The sequence below is a fragment of the Tachypleus tridentatus genome, chromosome 8, assembly GCF_004210375.1.
Source record: "Tachypleus tridentatus isolate NWPU-2018 chromosome 8, ASM421037v1, whole genome shotgun sequence".
Lineage (NCBI taxonomy): Eukaryota > Metazoa > Arthropoda > Merostomata > Xiphosura > Limulidae > Tachypleus > Tachypleus tridentatus.
In genome coordinates this window covers 156,441,857-156,448,796 of record NC_134832.1, presented here as the reverse complement: position 1 = coordinate 156,448,796, position 6,940 = coordinate 156,441,857, and the positions used below count along the sequence as shown (strand labels likewise).

The window sequence follows — 6,940 nt, the reverse complement described above, 5'->3', positions numbered from 1 at the left end:
TTGCAATAGTGACACAGCAGTATGTCTGTGAACTCACACTGCTAAAAACTGGATTTTGATACCCATGGTGGGCAGAGCACAGATAGCCCATTGTGCTTAATCCTGAACAAAGAAATGGTTATTGTTAACTTTAACTTTAAAAATTGGTTTGAAATATTTAATTTAAAATGTTCAGAGTTAGAGTTCCTGACTTTTTCAGAGTTATGAAATAATTATTTGTGTCTCTTAACCAGCTTTACATTTTGCAAAAACTGTATTAATTAAAGAAAAAGAACATGCTTGTATGGATGATTCCAGTTCTGTAATGAAAACCAGTGGAACAAGGTTAAGCACAATAAGGGTTGAAAACAGAAAACAAAGGAGTTCAAGTTGTCTACAAGTTCTGTAAACAAAGCTGTAATATTTATGAAACTTTTTTAAAAGTATGAGAAAATTCATCTGAGAATAAAACTGAAAACATTTTAGCCAATCATTATCTAATCCATATCACAGAATAAATGTTCACTATAACCTAATTCATATTCAGGCAGAACCAAACTGATTAAACATCCATAATTACTTTACTGTAAATTTTGAAAAATTATAATGCAACATTAACTGGAAAACAATTCATTTTTATATCAAACAAAATTTTATAATTTCCTTGCTGGTGTCACAAATTCTAAGTTTGATATTTTTCTGGCTAGATTCTTGGCAACAATATCTAAAAATTATCCAAATGGCACACTGATTCATTACTGACAGATTTTCTGTTAATGTTCAGGGCATCCATTTTGAAATTCAGACCATCTGCATGGAAATAAGAAATGACAATTAACATCGACGTATATGTCACCACAATTTATGGACAAGAACCTGTCACACACATAATGAAATATTGATTTGCTAAGCTTTACTAACCAGATATGTCAAATATGACACCATTTCAATGCATCCCTGAGAACACTGTGGTTTTGTTGACAAGGTTTGCTGCTAGAATTATTTCCATGTCAATAAAAGTTTTATCTATAGTAAAGTGATTCAGACAGAATGTGGTATTTGTTGTTAAACTTATTTAAGCATTGATTAAGTAACGTTAGGCTTTCTTATTACAGATAATCTAGAGTCACATCAAGTAATTCATGATGATGAGAAACCCACTTGAAGTAAAAATGTATTCTCAAGACAGATGGTATAGGTATTAACACTTTAATTGAAATAAAGTACAGAACAATGTTTTTAGTATAGCTGCAAACTCTCTTTGTTAACCTGAAGATTGTCTAAGACAGTTGAAACACTGTTCTGTACTTTAATTTAATTAGTTTCAATACCCATTCCAGCCATCACAAGAAAACATCTCAAGTAATTCTTGTAGAAAGCCCCTATAAAACATATAATTATAATAAAGACAGAGAAAAGTGTAAATTTGAAGCTCTGATTAAAATGACAGGGTGACAAAATTATAAGGGAAGATCTGTGTTCAGCCAATATTTTCCACCCAGTCTTGCATGCCCTGAGATGTTTGGGAAGGAAAATTCATGGAAGTGTAATAAACCAGGCATGACAAAACACAAGTTTGTACAGTAGTGTGACAGTGACTCAGATTTTTAATGGAAATCATCACAAAAGAAACATGGAGGCTTATAAAATCAGTCTTTAAGTACTGTTTTAACTCTACTTCAAAGTGTTTTTGATGACTGACCAGCTCTTAAATAGTCACTTGAGACCAGTGTAGTACAGCTGAAAATAGAATGCAATAATAATAAAGACATGGGAAAAGAACGGACATTCATGACTGAGCTGGAATGCTTGAATATAGAAGCCCAATATAAAGGACTCACCCTGCATTTGTCAACACAAATGACAAAAGTAAAGTGAAAAAGGACTTGATGACTGATGCAACAAGAATATCTCAGTGAACAATGAATAATTTCGCATGCATAAAAAACACTATACTATAATAAACACAGGTTAGTAAATTAAATGTATAATGGTAAACCTGTTACACCATCTAGGTTACCTGTGTTTAAATTTACATTTGAAGATCAGTTATTTTTTACAACTAGTCACATCTAATTTGGGAATAGATTTAAGTGAAAATGTTATGATTAACTGGGTGCCTTTTACTCTCATGGTTTTGAAATTGGTGTGCTTTTATGTCCTTTGAGTTATAGGTTATTTGGATAAACTTCTGTATTTCGTAGTGAAGGGTCTTTTATCTCCGGCTTTATTGATATTGCATCTTATGTTTTGTTTTATGTTTTACATTCAAATTTCATTGATTTCTAGATTTACTATTTTATTTACTTTGTAAATACTAAAAGTTTTTATATTATGTTCACTTGTTAGTATTAAATACTTCTCTTTTTATGTTTACTTATGTGTCTTTTTGGCAACCCTTCATGACTTCCCAGATCTCTTTCCCTCCTCCTCAGGATTGTATCTCTTCCATTTGTTTTGTTTAGTTTGTTCAAGATTCTCTAAGACAACTCAACAGGAATTTTCCTCTTATTTATTTCTTTTATCCAAAAAATATGGAATATTGGAAACTCATTGTAGATCTGTTTTGACTGTACACCTTTCTTGAGATACCTCACTTCGCTATGGAGTTCTACTTCTCATTTTAGTGAGTTTCTTCCTCAGAACTTTGAATGACCAAGTTCAGTTTGTTGGCCACCTATCTTCACATCTCAATTGCTCCATTGTGACATCCTTTTCTTTGGTTCATCCACAATGGTACTGTCTTCCAGTTCTGGGCACTGCCCTTTGGTCTTTCTTCAGCTCAGTTCATGTTTTGCCAAGAAGTATAATTTTTTGCATGTCATTTTCACTTACTTAGCCCTCAGACTCACAATTACACAGTCAACTGGCTGCTACTACTAACTTTTTTTGGCCAAGTCAGCAACCCGCATTTACTTATTTCTTCAAGAATCCACCAGTGGCACAGCAGCATGTGTACAGACTTACAACACTAAAAACTGGTCATTTTATAACTGTGGTGGGCAAAGTACAAGTAGACTATTGTGTAGCTTTTTGCTTAACTTCAAAGCAAACAAACAAACTCATTCAAGAAGTTGCTTGAGATGGGTTTTTCGTAAAGTTGGAGAAGTTCTTTACTACCCACAGTAGAATGGGAAGTCAGGAAGACCTTAACTTCTTCTCTCTCTCTCTCTGTGAGAGGTTTTAACTCTTTCAGGAATCCTTTGGTCTAGAACACACGACTTTCCTTTACTGGATGCTTCCTGACCACTAGGACTTCTTACACAATCTCTTGAGTCTTATACATTTACTCTCTGATCAGACTCTTCTGCATTGTAATTTCCTATATATCAGTTTATAAAATATATAATTTTCTACATATAAATATATAAAACAGTAATTTAAATGCTTAACTCAAAGCTCTATAAAGTGACAAAAACCCTATAACCTGAGCACTTTCAAAAGGTTACCCTTCAAATGTATTTAGTAAAATTATACATATTTTTGAAACTGTCAATAACAGTTCTGTTTTTGAAATAAATATAAAACTATAAATGTGTTAACAGAGAAAGTCAGATTACCTAATGTAAACAGGTTCATATTAGCTACAATTTTTAGATTTAACAGAAATACAAACTTTTAGTTCATTAAGACCTGCTGTTTTAAAGTTTATCATTTTATTTTGTTTTAATATTTAAATCATGTATTAAATATTTATACACAGACACATTCTTGCAGGGATGAAATATTATTAAACAGTGAATTAAAAGTTTTACTTAATAAAACAACTACATTAAAACTCCCCTCACAATTAGTTTATAATTTTCTTTTGCCACCACTTTTTGTGTCTCTTGAACATTATATTTGTACAAAACATTTCTTTACAGATTTAACTTACAAAGAAGCTCACAAAGTATTTGGTATAATTTTTTTTCTAGTTGCCTGGAACAACACAGCTGCCATCTAGTGGTCATTAATAAATACAATGGATTTTTATTAGGTCTCTTCCTGTAATTGTGAAATCAATGTATTTTAAATATTCAGAAAAGTATGGTAATTCTGATGATAGCTGTATATCAATAAAAAACATTCTGTTAAAAATAAAAAATCTCAATTGAAATTCATAAGAAAAATAAAACAGTTAAAACTACAAAGGTAAACACCTTAAGGCACGATACAACCACTCCTCCCATTCATTTATCTCTTTCAAAATTTCTCTGTAGAACAAGAGAAATTTTAAATATATTGTTTATGTTTTATTAGAAGTACAAATACTACAACAATATCTCTTATAATCAAAGTTCACTGCCATATTTTACATGTTTACAGAAGAATAATGATACAGAAGATATAAAGCAGACACTGAAATTAACAAATACATAACTGATTTTGTGTATTTAACATAAGCTTGTAACCACAATGTAACTATGAATGTATATGCACAATGATAGTACCTAATGTGGTTTCACGAAACTTGGTATACAGTAAACGTTACAAGTATTTTGTAAATAAAAACAATTAAAATTTTCAGTTGAGGATTTTCACTAAAACTTTGTCCATAAATATAAGGATTAAGATCGTGGGTGAATGGTGCAAATGTAAAGTGATTTTGATTTAAAAATTAAAATATTTTTCTTTATCTAAAACTTTTGAAACTTTATTTGCATAATCACTAAATGTTTCTAAATATATGTGACATTTTTTTCTTTTCAGAAACACTTTGTGATGTTTTTCTTATTTTATCCACCATAACATATACTGGGGTTGGTGGATTTAAACTTACTTTGTTACCACCGTATAAATTCTGAAATAAATATAAATTACCCTTTGTCTTTCTAGAATGATATAAAGTTGTAACAAGGTACTAGAACTGTTTATTTGTTTAGTGTGCATTGAATGTTGTGTAACTAATAATTATACCACACAAGTTGTAAATCACTGAACAAATATACAATGAACATTAACGTTTTAAATTATATAATCCATGAGCTACTCACAAGCATACTCTGTTAAGAAGAATCTATTTTATTTTTTACCTCATAAGTTTCTATTTTTACATTTTACTTACTGTTATAATAATAAATAAATAAATAAACATTAAGAAATGGAATAAAGCACACACCTTTGTCTTTTCTGCATTTTTTATTGTATTTGTCAGAAAACTTAAGCTTACCTTTTTATATATTAATGGTACTGTTACAATAAATAATGCAAATAATATCACAGAATAATAACACACAGAAAACACTGTCATAATTTTCTGGCTTTCTAACTGTGTAACAATATCCTTGAAGAAATTCAGCTAAGCTCTACAATGTAATTTCAAATGACAATACAGACAGTGTTGTGTAAGGTAATAATGTATGAAACATTAAAGAGAAATTTTGTGAAAGATGGAATGTGATAGGTGGGTTTGATTATCTAGTTGAGGGTTTGTAGGGAAATAACAATGGGAGATATAAAAATTAAGTCTATATTACATTTATTATTTCTTGGAGGGATGTTCAATAAATTAGAGAAAAGGAAAGACCAGTCAAATTACCTTAAAAAGTGCACTCAGACCACTTAAATTACTTTGAAAGTGTACTCAGGCTGTTAAATTACCTTAAAAATTGCACTTAGACCAGTTAAATGAATTTAAAAAGTGCACTCAGGCTGGTTAAATTACCTTAAAAAGTGCACTCAATCTGGATAAATTACATTAAAACTATGTTTTACTTAATATATTATTATTATTATCCTTTCTTTTTCTATTGTTAGTCTTACTCTGACATATTAAATGTTAGGCCTATCACTTCTAATGAAGGTTAACTTCACGTTGAACATTTTCTTAGCTGTGACTTTATTCTGGTATTTGTTTTTTGCTTTTTCCTCCTTTTCTCATATTCTATATTTTTTATAACTAAATCGTGTCCTCGCTATATTCACAATATCAGTGAATTACAAAGACTACTTCTAATGATTGCCTGCTTTTAACTCTGTTATAATAAAGAAACGACTAAATAATCATAAAATACGAATTCTTAAATTAACTAAAATTAATACCTGCTCTAAACAGTCTTTCATATCATGACAAAGCCCCTCTGCAAGATGAAAATTTAAAGTGTCTTTCACTACATACAAAAACTGTCCTCAGTTCATCTACAAACCTACATAACTGGCCAGTTCATCTGCCCAAACATTTCAAGTCATTTTATGGCTTAAATGGGGAACCTCTAATTCTTAAAATGTAATAGTCACCTTGTGGTTATCGCACTTTCTACAAGCTCGTATGAAGGTACACAAGTGTTAGATGGTGTGTTCTCCCTGAGCGGAAGTGAATTCAGGTATCGCCAACTAGATCTTTTAAATAAAATCATGACCATTATAATGATGAGTTCTCCAAATGTTCCTTACCTAAACTGTTTGTAATTATCTCACTGTCATTATTCTTAACATCAAATAACACAGTAAAAAAATAGTTAATTTAGTGATATTTTATAAAGTATCTTTAAAGAACAGTTTGCTGATTTATACAAAAACAATTTAGAATTTATTAGCTTAGTCAAAGAATCTAACATTCATTATAAACAGATGATATTTTGAAAGTATATTAAAAGTGCTGACCAGTGTGAATCTTAGTCTCAGAAACGTATTTTTACTTTAACTGTAACTACCTCGATTTAATGGTTTTGCGCTTTACCGGACACTGCATTCCTCAGTTATCATAAATAAAATGTGGACTGACAAATATAGACGAAATTACAATTGTTAGCCTATCCAATTGGCCTGTTTTTATGACATTCTTATAGAATTCTGCAAATCCCAAGTCAGATTTTACTGGCTGGTTGGTCATTGGAGTGGGAATATCTTCAAGGTAGATCATATTTTCATCTTACAGGGATACTTTTCAGTACTAATCTTTATATCCAACAAACTTCAGCACAGAATATCCCATGTAGCACTTGAATAATCTGATAGTGAGATCTACTATCCTGACTCA

At 30.5% G+C, this 6,940-nt stretch overlaps 1 long non-coding RNA gene across 2 annotated transcripts; it reads right to left on the bottom strand.

Annotated features, from left to right (window-relative positions):
• Positions 1 to 363: 363 nt before the first annotated feature.
• Positions 364 to 6,342, bottom strand: LOC143223795 (uncharacterized). 2 transcript variants are annotated; one of them, XR_013013077.1, is made up of 2 exons: positions 6,004 to 6,342; positions 364 to 3,301 (listed from the first exon to the last, which is right to left on the bottom strand). It is a non-coding gene; the product is annotated as an uncharacterized LOC143223795 (long non-coding RNA). The 2 variants fall into 2 exon arrangements; XR_013013078.1 differs by having other exon boundaries at positions 364 to 789.
• Positions 6,343 to 6,940: the final 598 nt, after the last annotated feature.